Here is a 17,444-nt window from a genome sequence, read left to right as displayed (position 1 = left end):
ATCACAATGCGTGTGTTGTTGGCAGTTTATGTAAGAAATGCTGATCACAATGGGTGTGTTGTTGACAGTATATGTAAGAAATGAAGATCACAATGCGTGTGTTGTTGGCAGTATATGTAAGAAATGAAGATCACAATGGGTGTGTTGTTGGCAGTATATGTAAGAAATGAAGATCACAATGGGTGTGTTGTTGGCAGTATATGTAAGAAATGAAGATCACAATGGGTGTATTATTGGCAGTATATGTAAGAAATGATGATCACAATGGGTGTATTGTTGGCAGTATATGTAAGAAATGAAGATCACAATGGGTGTATTGTTGGCAGTATATGTAAGAAATGATGATCACAATGGGTGTATTATTGGCAGTATATGTAAGAAATGATGATCACAATGGGTGTATTGTTGGCAGTATATGTAAGAAATGATGATCACAATGGGTGTATTGTTGGCAGTATATGTAAGAAATGAAGATCACAATGGGTGTATTGTTGGCAGTATATGTAAGAAATGAAGATCACAATGGGTGTGTTGTTGGCAGTATATGTAAGAAATGAAGATCACAATGGGTGTGTTGTTGGCAGTATATGTAAGAAATGCTGATCACAATGGATGTGTTGTTGGCAGTTTATGTAAGAAATGATGATCACAATGGGTGTGTTGTTGGCAGTATATGTAAGAAATGATGATCACAATGGGTGTGTTGTTGGCAGTATATGTAAGAAATGAAGATCACAATGCGTGTGTTGTTGGCAGTATATGTAAGAAATGAAGATCACAATGCGTGTGTTGTTGGCAGTTTATGTAAGAAATGCTGATCACAATGGGTGTGTTGTTGACAGTATATGTAAGAAATGAAGATCACAATGCGTGTGTTGTTGGCAGTATATGTAAGAAATGAAGATCACAATGGGTGTATTATTGGCAGTATATGTAAGAAATGATGATCACAATGGGTGTATTGTTGGCAGTATATGTAAGAAATGAAGATCACAATGGGTGTATTGTTGGCAGTATATGTAAGAAATAAATGATCACAATGGGTGTATTGTTGGCAGTATATGTAAGAAATGAAGATCACAATGGGTGTGTTGTTGGCAGTATATGTAAGAAATGATGATCACAATGGGTGTGTTGTTGGCAGTATATGTAAGAAATGAAGATCACAATGGGTGTGTTGTTGGCAGTTTATGTAAGAAATGAAGATCACAATGGGTGTGTTTTTGGCAGTTTATGTAAGAAATGAAGATCACAATGGGTATGTTGTTGGCAGTATATGTAAGAAATGAAGATCACAATGGGTATATTGTTGGCAGTATATGTAAGAAATGAAGATCACAATGGGTGTGTTGTTGGCAGTATATGTAAGAAATGAAGATCACAATGGGTGTATTGTTGGCAGTATATGTAAGAAATGATGATCACAATGGGTGTGTTGTTGGCAGTATATGTAAGAAATGATGATCACAATGGGTGTGTTGTTGGCAGTATATGTAAGAAATGAAGATCACAATGGGTGTATTGTTGGCAGTATATGTAAGAAATGATGATCACAATGGGTGTGTTGTTGGCAGTATATGTAAGAAATGATGATCACAATGGGTGTGTTGTTGGCAGTATATGTAAGAAATGAAGATCACAATGGGTTTGTTGTTGGCAGTTTATGTAAGAAATGATGATCACAATGGGTGTGTTGTTGGCAGTATATGTAAGAAACGATGATCACAATGGGTGTGTTGTTGGCAGTATATGTAAGAAATGATGATCACAATGGGTGTGTTGTTGGCAGTATATGTAAGAAATGAAGATCACAATGGGTGTATTGTTGGCAGTATATGTAAGAAATGATGATCACAATGGGTGTGTTGTTGGCAGTATATGTAAGAAATGATGATCACAATGGGTGTGTTGTTGGCAGTATATGTAAGAAATGATGATCACAATGGGTGTGTTGTTGCCAGTATATGTAAGAAATGATGATCACAATGGGTGTGTTTTTGGCAGTATATGTAAGAAATGATGATCACAATGGGTGTGTTGCTGGCAGTATATGTAAGAAATGATGATCACAATGGGTGTGTTGTTGGCAGTTTATGTAAGAAATGAAGATCACAATGGGTGTGTTGTTGGCAGTATATGTAAGAAATGATGATCACAATGGGTGTGTTGTTGGCAGTATATGTAAGAAATGAAGATCACAATGGGTGTATTGTTGGCAGTATATGTAAGAAATGATGATCACAATGGGTGTGTTGTTGGCAGTATATGTAAGAAATGATGATCACAATGGGTGTGTTGTTGGCAGTATATGTAAGAAATGATGATCACAATGGGTGTGTTGTTGCCAGTATATGTAAGAAATGATGATCACAATGGGTGTGTTTTTGGCAGTATATGTAAGAAATGATGATCACAATGGGTGTGTTGCTGGCAGTATATGTAAGAAATGATGATCACAATGGGTGTGTTGTTGGCAGTTTATGTAAGAAATGAAGATCACAATGGGTGTGTTGTTGGCAGTATATGTAAGAAATGAAGATCACAATGGGTGTGTTGTTGGCAGTATATGTAAGAAATGATGATCACAATGGGTGTGTTGTTGGCAGTATATGTAAGAAATGATGATCACAATGGGTGTGTTGTTGGCAGTATATGTAAGAAATGATGATCACAATGGGTGTGTTGTTGGCAGTTTATGTAAGAAATGAAGATCACAATCGGTGTGTTGTTGGCAGTATATGTTAGAAATGAAAATCACAATGGGTGTGTTGCTGGCAGTATATGTAAGAAATGATGATCACAATGGGTGTGTTGTTGGCAGTATATGTAAGAAATGATGATCACAATGGGTGTATTGTTGGCAGTATATGTAAGAAATGAAGATCACAATGGGTGTGTTGCTGGCAGTATATGTAAGAAATGATGATCACAATGGGTGTGTTGTTGGCAGTTTATGTAAGAAATGAAGATCACAATGGGTGTGTTGTTGGCAGTATATGTAAGAAATGATGATCACAATGGGTGTGTTGTTGGCAGTATATGTAAGAAATGATGATCACAATGGGTGTGTTGTTGGCAGTATATGTAAGAAATGATGATCACAATGGGTGTGTTGTTGGCAGTATATGTAAGAAATGATGATCACAATGGGTGAGTTGTTGGCAGTTTATGTAAGAAATGCTGATCACAATGGATGTGTTGTTGGCAGTATATGTAAGAAATGCTGATCACAATGGGTGTATTGTTGGCAGTATATGTAAGAAATGATGATCACAATGGGTGAGTTGTTGGCAGTTTATGTAAGAAATGCTGATCACAATGGATGTGTTGTTGGCAGTATATGTAAGAAATGATGATCACAATGGGTGTATTGTTGGCAGTATATGTAAGAAATGATGATCACAATGGGTGTGTTGTTGACAGTATATGTAAGAAATGCTGATCACAATGGGTGTATTGTTGGCAGTATATGTAAGAAATGATGATCACAATGGGTGTGTTGTTGGCAGTTTATGTAAGAAATGATGATCACAATGGGTGTGTTGTTGGCACTTTATGTAAGAAATGCTGATCACAATGGGTGTATTGTTGGCAGTATATGTAAGAAATGATGATCACAATGGGTGTGTTGTTGGCAGTTTATGTAAGAAATGCTGATCACAATGGGTGTGTTGTTGGCAGTATATGTAAGAAATGCTGATCACAATGGGTGTATTGTTGGCAGTATATGTAAGAAATGATGATCACAATGGGTGTATTGTTGGCAGTATATGTAAGAAATGCTGATCACAATGGGTGTATTGTTGGCAGTATATGTAAGAAATGCTGATCACCATGGATGTATTGTTGGCAGTTTATGTAAGAAATGAAGATCACAATGGATGTATTGTTGGCAGTATATGTAAGAAATGCTGATCACCATGGATGTGTTGTTGGCAGTTTATGTAAAAAATGATGATCACAATGGGTGTGTTGTTGGCAGTATATGTAAGAAATGCTGATCACAATGGGTGTGTTGTTGGCAGTATATGTAAGAAATGATGATCACAATGGGTGTGTTGTTGGCAGTATATGTAAGAAATGATGATCACAATGGGTGTGTTGTTGGCAGTATATGTAAGAAATGATGATCACAATGGGTGTGTTGTTGGCAGTATATGTAAGAAATGATGATCACAATGGGTGTGTTTTTGGCAGTATATGTAAGAAATGATGATCACAATGGGTGTGTTGCTGGCAGTATATGTAAGAAATGATGATCACAATGGGTGTGTTGCTGGCAGTATATGTAAGAAATGAAGATCACAATGGGTGTGTTGTTGGCAGTATATGTAAGAAATGAAGATCACAATGGGTGTGTTGCTGGAAGTATATGTAAGAAATGATGATCACAATGGGTGTGTTGTTGGCAGTTTATGTAAGAAATGAAGATCACAATGGATGTATTGTTGGCAGTATATGTAAGAAATAAAGATCACAATCGGTGTGTTGTTGGCAGTATATGTAAGAAATGAAGATCACAATGCGTGTGTTGTTGGCAGTATATGTAAGAAATGAAGATCACAATGGGTGTGTTGTTGGCAGTATATGTAAGAAATGAAGATCACAATGGTTGTGTTGTTGGCAGTATATGTAAGAAATGAAGATCACAATGGGTGTATTGTTGGCAGTATATGTAAGAAATGATGATCACAATGGGTGTATTGTTGGCAGTATATGTAAGAAATGAAGATCACAATGGGTGTATTGTTGGCAGTATATGTAAGAAATAAATGATCACAATGGGTGTATTGTTGGCAGTATATGTAAGAAATGAAGATCACAATGGGTGTGTTGTTGGCAGTATATGTAAGAAATGAAGATCACAATGGGTGTGTTGTTGGCAGTATATGTAAGAAATGATGATCACAATGGGTGGGTTGTTGGCAGTATATGTAAGAAATGAAGATCACAATGGGTGTGTTGTTGGCAGTATATGTAAGAAATGATGATCACAATGGGTGTATTGTTGGCAGTATATGTAAGAAATAAATGATCACAATGGGTGTGTTGTTGGCAGTATATGTAAGAAATGAAGATCACAATGGGTGTGTTGTTGGCAGTATATGTAAGAAATGATGATCACAATGGGTGGGTTGTTGGCAGTATATGTAAGAAATGATGATCACAATGGGTGGGTTGTTGGCAGTATATGTAAGAAATGAAGATCACAATGGGTGTGTTGTTGGCAGTATATGTAAGAAATGAAGATCACAATGGGTGTGTTGTTGGCAGTATATGTAAGAAATGAAGATCACAATGGGTGTGTTGTTGGCAGTATATGTAAGAAATGATGATCACAATGGGTGGGTTGTTGGCAGTATATGTAAGAAATGAAGATCACAATGGGTGTGTTGTTGGCAGTATATGTAAGAAATGATGATCACAATGGGTGTATTGTTGGCAGTATATGTAAGAAATAAATGATCACAATGGGTGTGTTGTTGGCAGCATATGTAAGAAATGAAGATCACAATGGGTGTATTGTTGGCAGTATATGTAAGAAATGATGATCACAATGGGTGTGTTGTTGGCAGCATATGTAAGAAATGATGATCACAATGGGTGTATTGTTGGCAGTATATGTAAGAAATGATGATCACAATGGGTGTATTGTTGGCAGTATATGTAAGAAATGATGATCACAATGGGTGTGTTGTTGGCAGCATATGTAAGAAATGATGATCACAATGGGTGTGTTGTTGGCAGCATATGTAAGAAATGATGATCACAATGGGTGTATTGTTGGCAGTATATGTAAGAAATGATGATCACAATGGGTGTATTGTTGGCAATATATGTAAGAAATGATGATCACAATGGGTGTGTTGTTGGCAGCATATGTAAGAAATGATGATCACAATGGGTGTATTGTTGGCAATATATGTAAGAAATGATGATCACAATGGGTGTGTTGTTGGCAGCATATGTAAGAAATGAAGATCACAATGGGTGTATTGTTGGCAGTATATGTAAGAAATGATGATCACAATGGGTGTGTTGTTGGCAGCATATGTAAGAAATGAAGATCACAATGGGTGTATTGTTGGCAGTATATGTAAGAAATGATGATCACAATGGGTGTGTTGTTGGCAGTATATGTAAGAAATAAATGATCACAATGGGTATATTGTTGGCAGCATATGTAAGAAATGAAGATCACAAAGGGTGTGTTGTTGGCAGTATATGTAAGAAATGATGATCACAATGGGTGGGTTGTTGGCAGTATATGTAAGAAATGAAGATCACAATGGGTGTGTTGTTGGCAGTATATGTAAGAAATGATGATCACAATGGGTGTATTGTTGGCAGTATATGTAAGAAATAAATGATCACAATGGGTGTGTTGTTGGCAGCATATGTAAGAAATGAAGATCACAATGGGTGTATTGTTGGCAGTATATGTAAGAAATGATGATCACAATGGGTGTATTGTTGGCAGTATATGTAAGAAATGATGATCACAATGGGTGTATTGTTGGCAGTATATGTAAGAAATGAAGATCACAATGGGTGTATTGTTGGTAGTATATGTAAGAAATGATGATCACAATGGGTGTATTGTTGGCAGTATATGTAAGAAATGAAGATCACAATGGGTGTATTGTTGGCAGCATATGTAAGAAATGATGATCACAATGGGTGTATTGTTGGCAATATATGTAAGAAATGAAGATCACAATGGGTGTATTGTTGGCAGTATATGTAAGAAATGATGATCACAATGGGTGTATTGTTGGCAGTATATGTAAGAAATGAAGATCACAATGGGTGTATTGTTGGCAGTATATGTAAGAAATGATGATCACAATGGGTGTATTGTTGGCAATATATGTAAGAAATGAAGATCACAATGGGTGTATTGTTGGCAGTATATGTAAGAAATGATGATCACAATGGGTGTATTGTTGGCAGTATATGTAAGAAATGAAGATCACAATGGGTGTATTGTTGGCAGTATATGTAAGAAATGATGGTCACAATGGGTGTGTTTTTGGCAGTATATGTAAGAAATGAAGATCACAATGGGTGTATTGTTGGCAGTATATGTAAGAAATGATGATCACAATGGGTGTATTGTTGGCAGTATATGTAAGAAATGAAGATCACAATGGGTGTATTGTTGGCAGTATATGTAAGAAATGATGATCACAATGGGTGTGTTGTTGGCAGTATATGTAAGAAATAAATGATCACAATGGGTATATTGTTGGCAGTATATGTAAGAAATGATGATCACAATGGGTGTGTTGTTGGCAGTATATGTAAGAAATGATGATCACAATGGGTATATTGTTGGCAGTATATGTAAGAAATGAAGATCACAATGGGTGTGTTGTTGGCAGTATATGTAAGAAATAAATGATCACAATGGGCGTGTTTTTGGCAGTATATGTAAGAAATGAAGATCACAATGGGTGTGTTGTTGGCAGTATATGTAAGAAATGAAGATCACAATGGGTGTGTTGTTGGCAGTATATGTAAGAAATGATGATCACAATGGGTGTGTTGTTGGCACTTTATGTAAGAAATGAAGATCACAATGGGTGTGTTGTTGGCAGTATATGTAAGAAATGATGATCACAATGGGTGTGTTGTTGGCAGTATATCTAAGAAATGAAGATCACAATGGGTGTGTTGTTGGCAGTATATGTTAGAAATGAAGATCACAATGGGTGTGTTGTTGGCAGTATATGTAAGAAATGATGATCACAATGGGTGTGTTGTTGGCAGTATATGTAAGAAATGATGATCACAATGGGTGTGTTGTTGGCAGTATATGTAAGAAATGATGATCACAATGGGTGTATTGTTGGCAGTATATGTAAGAAATGATGATCACAATGGGTGTGTTGTTGGCAGTATATGTAAGAAATGATGATCACAATGGGTGTGTTGTTGGCAGTATATGTAAGAAATGAAGATCACAATGGGTGTGTTGTTGGCAGTTTATGTAAGAAATGAAGATCACAATGGGTGTGTTTTTGGCAGTTTATGTAAGAAATGAAGATCACAATGGGTATGTTGTTGGCAGTATATGTAAGAAATGAAGATCACAATGGGTATATTGTTGGCAGTATATGTAAGAAATGAAGATCACAATGGGTGTGTTGTTGGCAGTATATGTAAGAAATGAAGATCACAATGGGTGTATTGTTGGCAGTATATGTAAGAAATGATGATCACAATGGGTGTGTTGTTGGCAGTATATGTAAGAAATGATGATCACAATGGGTGTGTTGTTGGCAGTATATGTAAGAAATGAAGATCACAATGGGTGTATTGTTGGCAGTATATGTAAGAAATGATGATCACAATGGGTGTGTTGTTGGCAGTATATGTAAGAAATGATGATCACAATGGGTGTGTTGTTGGCAGTATATGTAAGAAATGATGATCACAATGGGTGTGTTGTTGGCAGTATATGTAAGAAATGATGATCACAATGGGTGTGTTGTTGGCAGTATATGTAAGAAATGATGATCACAATGGGTGTATTGTTGGCAGTATATGTAAGAAATGATGATCACAATGGGTGTGTTGTTGGCAGTATATGTAAGAAATGATGATCACAATGGGTGTGTTGTTGGCAGTATATGTAAGAAATGAAGATCACAATGGGTGTGTTGTTGGCAGTTTATGTAAGAAATGAAGATCACAATGGGTGTGTTTTTGGCAGTTTATGTAAGAAATGAAGATCACAATGGGTATGTTGTTGGCAGTATATGTAAGAAATGAAGATCACAATGGGTATATTGTTGGCAGTATATGTAAGAAATGAAGATCACAATGGGTGTGTTGTTGGCAGTATATGTAAGAAATGAAGATCACAATGGGTGTATTGTTGGCAGTATATGTAAGAAATGATGATCACAATGGGTGTGTTGTTGGCAGTATATGTAAGAAATGATGATCACAATGGGTGTGTTGTTGGCAGTATATGTAAGAAATGAAGATCACAATGGGTGTATTGTTGGCAGTATATGTAAGAAATGATGATCACAATGGGTGTGTTGTTGGCAGTATATGTAAGAAATGATGATCACAATGGGTGTGTTGTTGGCAGTATATGTAAGAAATGAAGATCACAATGGGTTTGTTGTTGGCAGTTTATGTAAGAAATGATGATCACAATGGGTGTGTTGTTGGCAGTATATGTAAGAAACGATGATCACAATGGGTGTGTTGTTGGCAGTATATGTAAGAAATGATGATCACAATGGGTGTGTTGTTGGCAGTATATGTAAGAAATGAAGATCACAATGGGTGTATTGTTGGCAGTATATGTAAGAAATGATGATCACAATGGGTGTGTTGTTGGCAGTATATGTAAGAAATGATGATCACAATGGGTGTGTTGTTGGCAGTATATGTAAGAAATGATGATCACAATGGGTGTGTTGTTGCCAGTATATGTAAGAAATGATGATCACAATGGGTGTGTTTTTGGCAGTATATGTAAGAAATGATGATCACAATGGGTGTGTTGCTGGCAGTATATGTAAGAAATGATGATCACAATGGGTGTGTTGTTGGCAGTTTATGTAAGAAATGAAGATCACAATGGGTGTGTTGTTGGCAGTTTATGTAAGAAATGATGATCACAATGGGTGTGTTGTTGGCAGTATATGTAAGAAATGAAGATCACAATGGGTGTATTGTTGGCAGTATATGTAAGAAATGATGATCACAATGGGTGTGTTGTTGGCAGTATATGTAAGAAATGATGATCACAATGGGTGTGTTGTTGGCAGTATATGTAAGAAATGATGATCACAATGGGTGTGTTGTTGCCAGTATATGTAAGAAATGATGATCACAATGGGTGTGTTTTTGGCAGTATATGTAAGAAATGATGATCACAATGGGTGTGTTGCTGGCAGTATATGTAAGAAATGATGATCACAATGGGTGTGTTGTTGGCAGTTTATGTAAGAAATGAAGATCACAATGGGTGTGTTGTTGGCAGTATATGTAAGAAATGAAGATCACAATGGGTGTGTTGTTGGCAGTATATGTAAGAAATGATGATCACAATGGGTGTGTTGTTGGCAGTATATGTAAGAAATGATGATCACAATGGGTGTGTTGTTGGCAGTATATGTAAGAAATGATGATCACAATGGGTGTGTTGTTGGCAGTTTATGTAAGAAATGAAGATCACAATCGGTGTGTTGTTGGCAGTATATGTTAGAAATGAAAATCACAATGGGTGTGTTGCTGGCAGTATATGTAAGAAATGATGATCACAATGGGTGTGTTGTTGGCAGTTTATGTAAGAAATGAAGATCACAATGGGTGTGTTGTTGGCAGTATATGTAAGAAATGATGATCACAATGGGTGTGTTGTTGGCAGTATATGTAAGAAATGATGATCACAATGGGTGTGTTGTTGGCAGTATATGTAAGAAATGATGATCACAATGGGTGTGTTGTTGGCAGTATATGTAAGAAATGATGATCACAATGGGTGTATTGTTGGCAGTATATGTAAGAAATGATGATCACAATGGGTGTGTTGTTGGCAGTATATGTAAGAAATGATGATCACAATGGGTGTGTTGTTGGCAGTATATGTAAGAAATGATGATCACAATGGGTGTATTGTTGGCAGTATATGTAAGAAATGATGATCACAATGGGTGTGTTGTTGGCAGTATATGTAAGAAATGATGATCACAATGGGTGTGTTGTTGGCAGTATATGTAAGAAATGAAGATCACAATGGGTGTGTTGTTGGCAGTTTATGTAAGAAATGAAGATCACAATGGGTGTGTTGTTGGCAGTTTATGTAAGAAATGAAGATCACAATGGGTGTGTTGTTGGCAGTTTATGTAAGAAATGATGATCACAATGGGTATATTGTTGGCAGTATATGTAAGAAATGAAGATCACAATGGGTTTGTTGTTGGCAGTTTATGTAAGAAATGATGATCACAATGGGTGTGTTGTTGGCAGTATATGTAAGAAATGATGATCACAATGGGTGTGTTGTTGGCAGTATATGTAAGAAACGATGATCACAATGGGTGTATTGTTGGCACTTTATGTAAGAAATGCTGATCACAATGGGTGTATTGTTGGCAGTATATGTAAGAAATGCTGATCACAATGGGTGTATTGTTGGCAGTATATGTAAGAAATGATGATCACAATGGGTGTGTTGTTGGCAGTTTATGTAAGAAATGCTGATCACAATGGGTGTGTTGTTGGCAGTATATGTAAGAAATGCTGATCACAATGGGTGTATTGTTGGCAGTATATGTAAGAAATGATGATCACAATGGGTGTATTGTTGGCAGTATATGTAAGAAATGCTGATCACCATGGATGTATTGTTGGCAGTATATGTAAGAAATGCTGATCACAATGGGTGTATTGTTGGCAGTATATGTAAGAAATGCTGATCACCATGGATGTATTGTTGGCAGTATATGTAAGAAATGCTGATCACCATGGATGTATTGTTGGCAGTATATGTAAGAAATGCTGATCACCATGGATGTATTGTTGGCAGTATATGTAAGAAATGCTGATCACAATGGGTGTATTGTTGGCAGTATATGTAAGAAATGCTGATCACCATGGATGTATTGTTGGCAGTATATGTAAGAAATGATGATCACAATGGGTGTATTGTTGGCAGTATATGTAAGAAATGCTGATCACCATGGATGTATTGTTGGCAGTATATGTAAGAAATGCTGATCACAATGGATGTATTGTTGGCAGTATATGTAAGAAATGCTGATCACCATGGATGTGTTGTTGGCAGTTTATGTAAAAAATGATGATCACAATGGGTGTGTTGTTGGCAGTATATGTAAGAAATGCTGATCACAATGGGTGTGTTGTTGGCAGTATATGTAAGAAATGATGATCACAATGGGTGTGTTGTTGGCAGTATATGTAAGAAATGATGATCACAATGGGTGTGTTGTTGGCAGTATATGTAAGAAATGATGATCACAATGGGTGTGTTGTTGGCAGTATATGTAAGAAATGATGATCACAATGGGTGTGTTGCTGGCAGTATATGTAAGAAATGATGATCACAATGGGTGTGTTGCTGGCAGTATATGTAAGAAATGATGATCACAATGGGTGTGTTGCTGGCAGTATATGTAAGAAATGAAGATCACAATGGGTGTGTTGTTGGCAGTATATGTAAGAAATGAAGATCACAATGGGTGTGTTGCTGGAAGTATATGTAAGAAATGATGATCACAATGGGTGTGTTGTTGGCAGTTTATGTAAGAAATAAAGATCACAATCGGTGTGTTGTTGGCAGTATATGTAAGAAATGAAGATCACAATGCGTGTGTTGTTGGCAGTATATGTAAGAAATGAAGATCACAATGGGTGTGTTGTTGGCAGTATATGTAAGAAATGAAGATCACAATGGGTGTGTTGTTGGCAGTATATGTAAGAAATGAAGATCACAATGGGTGTATTGTTGGCAGTATATGTAAGAAATGATGATCACAATGGGTGTATTGTTGGCAGTATATGTAAGAAATGAAGATCACAATGGGTGTATTGTTGGCAGTATATGTAAGAAATAAATGATCACAATGGGTGTATTGTTGGCAGTATATGTAAGAAATGAAGATCACAATGGGTGTGTTGTTGGCAGTATATGTAAGAAATGAAGATCACAATGGGTGTGTTGTTGGCAGTATATGTAAGAAATGATGATCACAATGGGTGGGTTGTTGGCAGTATATGTAAGAAATGAAGATCACAATGGGTGTGTTGTTGGCAGTATATGTAAGAAATGATGATCACAATGGGTGTATTGTTGGCAGTATATGTAAGAAATAAATGATCACAATGGGTGTGTTGTTGGCAGCATATGTAAGAAATGAAGATCACAATGGGTGTATTGTTGGCAGTATATGTAAGAAATGATGATCACAATGGGTGTGTTGTTGGCAGCATATGTAAGAAATGATGATCACAATGGGTGTATTGTTGGCAGTATATGTAAGAAATGATGATCACAATGGGTGTATTGTTGGCAGTATATGTAAGAAATGATGATCACAATGGGTGTGTTGTTGGCAGTATATGTAAGAAATGATGATCACAATGGGTGTGTTGTTGGCAGCATATGTAAGAAATGATGATCACAATGGGTGTGTTGTTGGCAGCATATGTAAGAAATGATGATCACAATGGGTGTATTGTTGGCAATATATGTAAGAAATGATGATCACAATGGGTGTATTGTTGGCAATATATGTAAGAAATGATGATCACAATGGGTGTGTTGTTGGCAGCATATGTAAGAAATGATGATCACAATGGGTGTATTGTTGGCAATATATGTAAGAAATGATGATCACAATGGGTGTGTTGTTGGCAGCATATGTAAGAAATGAAGATCACAATGGGTGTATTGTTGGCAGTATATGTAAGAAATGATGATCACAATGGGTGTGTTGTTGGCAGCATATGTAAGAAATGAAGATCACAATGGGTGTATTGTTGGCAGTATATGTAAGAAATGATGATCACAATGGGTGTGTTGTTGGCAGTATATGTAAGAAATAAATGATCACAATGGGTATATTGTTGGCAGCATATGTAAGAAATGATGATCACAATGGGTGTATTGTTGGCAATATATGTAAGAAATGATGATCACAATGGGTGTGTTGTTGGCAGCATATGTAAGAAATGAAGATCACAATGGGTGTATTGTTGGCAGTATATGTAAGAAATGATGATCACAATGGGTGTATTGTTGGCAGCATATGTAAGAAATGAAGATCACAATGGGTGTATTGTTGGCAGTATATGTAAGAAATGATGATCACAATGGGTGTGTTGTTGGCAGTATATGTAAGAAATGAAGATCACAATGGGTGTGTTGTTGGCAGTATATGTAAGAAATGATGATCACAATGGGTGTATTGTTGGCAATATATGTAAGAAATGATGATCACAATGGGTGTGTTGTTGGCAGCATATGTAAGAAATGAAGATCACAATGGGTGTATTGTTGGCAGTATATGTAAGAAATGATGATCACAATGGGTGTGTTGTTGGCAGTATATGTAAGAAATGCTGATCACAATGGGTGTATTGTTGGCAGTATATGTAAGAAATGATGATCACAATGGGTGAGTTGTTGGCAGTTTATGTAAGAAATGATGATCACAATGGATGTGTTGTTGGCAGTTTATGTAAGAAATGAAGATCACAATGGATGTGTTGTTGGCAGTATATGTAAGAAATGAAGATCACAATGGATGTGTTGGCAGTTTATGTAAGAAATGAAGATCACAATGGATGTATTGTTGGCAGTTTATGTAAGAAATGAAGATCACAATGGATGTGTTGGCAGTTTATGTAAGAAATGAAGATCACAATGGATGTATTGTTGGCAGTTTATGTAAGAAATGAAGATCACAATGGATGTATTGTTGGCAGTTTATGTAAGAAATGCTGATCACAATGGATGTATTGTTGGCAGTTTATGTAAGAAATGAAGATCACAATTGATGTATTGTTGGCAGTTTATGTAAGAAATGATGATCACAATGGGTGTGTTGTTGGCAGTTTATGTAAGAAATGAAGATCACAATGGGTGTATTGTTGGCAGTATATGTAAGAAATGATGATCACAATGGGTGTGTTGTTGGCAGTATATGTAAGAAATGATGATCACAATGGGTGTGTTGTTGGCAGTTTATGTAAGAAATGCTGATCACAATGGGTGTGTTGTTGGCAGTATATGTAAGAAATGATGATCACAATGGGTGTGTTGTTGGCAGTATATGTAAGAAATGAAGATCACAATGGGTTTGTTGTTGGCAGTATATGTAAGAAATGCTGATCACAATGGGTGTGTTGTTGGCAGTATATGTAAGAAATGCTGATCACAATGGGTGTATTGTTGGCAGTATATGTAAGAAATGATGATCACAATGGGTGTGTTGTTGGCAGTTTATGTAAGAAATGCTGCTCACAATAGGTGTGTTGTTGGCAGTATATGTAAGAAATGATGATCACAATGGGTGTGTTGTTGGCAGTATATGTAAGAAATGCTGATCACAATGGGTGTATTGTTGGCAGTATATGTAAGAAATGATGATCACAATGGGTGTGTTGTTGGCAGTATATGTAAGAAATGAAGATCACAATGGGTTTGTTGTTGGCAGTATATGTAAGAAATGCTGATCACAATGGGTGTGTTGTTGGCAGTATATGTAAGAAATGATGATCACAATGGGTGTGTTGTTGGCAGTATATGTAAGAAATGAAGATCACAATGGGTTTGTTGTTGGCAGTATATGTAAGAAATGCTGATCACAATGGGTGTGTTGTTGGCAGTATATGTATGAAATGCTGATCACAATGGGTGTGTTGTTGGCAGTATATGTAAGAAATGATGATCACAATGGGTGTGTTGTTGGCAGTATATGTAAGAAATGAAGATCACAATGGGTTTGTTGTTGGCAGTATATGTAAGAAATGCTGATCACAATGGGTGTGTTGTTGGCAGTATATGTAAGAAATGATGATCACAATGGGTGTGTTGTTGGCAGTATATGTAAGAAATGAAGATCACAATGGGTGTGTTGTTGGCAGTATATGTATGAAATGCTGATCACAATGGGTGTGTTGTTGGCAGTATATGTAAGAAATGATGATCACAATAGGTGTGTTGTTGGCAGTATATGTAAGAAATGCTGATCACAATGGGTGTATTGTTGGCAGTATATGTAAGAAATGATGATCACAATGGGTGTGTTGTTGGCAGTATATGTAAGAAATGATGATCACAATAGGTGTGTTGTTGGCAGTATATGTAAGAAATGATGATCACAATAGGTGTGTTGTTGGCAGTATATGTAAGAAATGCTGATCACAATGGGTGTATTGTTGGCAGTATATGTAAGAAATGATGATCACAATGGGTGTGTTGTTGGCAGTATATGTAAGAAATGCTGATCACAATGGGTGTATTGTTGGCAGTATAAGTAAGAAATGATGATCACAATGGGTGTGTTGTTGGCAGTATATGTAAGAAATGCTGATCACAATGGGTGTATTGTTGGCAGTATATGTAAGAAATGATGATCACAATGGGTGTATTGTTGGCAGTATATGTAAGAAATGAAGATCACAATGGATGTATTGTTGGCAGTTTATGTAAGAAATGAAGATCACAATGGATGTGTTGTTGGCAGTTTATGTTAAGAAATGAAGATCACAATGGATGTGTTGTTGGCAGTTTATGTTAAGAAATGAAGATCACAATGGATGTGTTGTTGGCAGTTTATGTTAAGAAATGAAGATCACAATGGATGTGTTGTTGGCAGTATATGTAAGAAATGAAGATCACAATGGATGTATTGTTGGCAGTTTATGTAAGAAATGAAGATCACAATGGATGTGTTGTTGACAGTTTATGTAAGAAATGAAGATCACAATGGATGTATTGTTGGCAGTTTATGTTAAGAAATGAAGATCACAATGGGTGTATTGTTGGCAGTATATGTAAGAAATGATGATCACAATGGGTGTGTTGTTGGCAGTTTATGTAAGAAATGCTGATCACAATGGGTGTGTTGTTGGCAGTATATGTAAGAAATGCTGATCACAATGGGTGTATTGTTGGCAGTATATGTAAGAAATGATGATCACAATGGGTGTGTTGTTGGCAGTATATGTAAGAAATGCTGATCACAATGGGTGTATTGTTGGCAGTATATGTAAGAAATGATGATCACAATGGGTGTGTTGTTGGCAGTTTATGTAAGAAATGCTGATCACAATGGGTGTATTGTTGGCAATATATGTAAGAAATGATGATCACAATGGGTGTGTTGTTGGCAGCATATGTAAGAAATGATGATCACAATGGGTGTATTGTTGGCAGTATATGTAAGAAATGATGATCACAATGGGTGTATTGTTGGCAGTATATGTAAGAAATGATGATCACAATGGGTGTGTTGTTGGCAGTATATGTAAGAAATGAAGATCACAATGGGTGTATTGTTGGCAGTATATGTAAGAAATGATGATCACAATGGGTGTATTGTTGGCAGTATATGTAAGAAATGAAGATCACAATGGGTGTATTGTTGGCAGTATATGTAAGAAATGATGATCACAATGGGTGTATTGTTGGCAGTATATGTAAGAAATGATGATCACAATGGGTGTATTGTTGGCAGTATATGTAAGAAATGATGATCACAATGGGTGTATTGTTGGCAGTATATGTAAGAAATGATGATCACAATGGGTGTGTTGTTGGCAGTATATGTAAGAAATGATGATCACAATGGGTGTATTGTTGGCAGTTTATGTAAGAAATGATGATCACAATGGGTGTATTGTTGGCAGTATATGTAAGAAATGATGATCACAATGGGTGTATTGTT

This window comes from Myxine glutinosa, chromosome 3 (assembly GCF_964187855.1).
Source record: "Myxine glutinosa chromosome 3, kmMyxGlut1.1, whole genome shotgun sequence".
Taxonomy (NCBI): Eukaryota; Metazoa; Chordata; class Myxini; order Myxiniformes; family Myxinidae; genus Myxine; species Myxine glutinosa.
The sequence above is the reverse complement of the archived record's forward strand: the minus strand, read 5'-3'. Positions refer to the sequence as shown.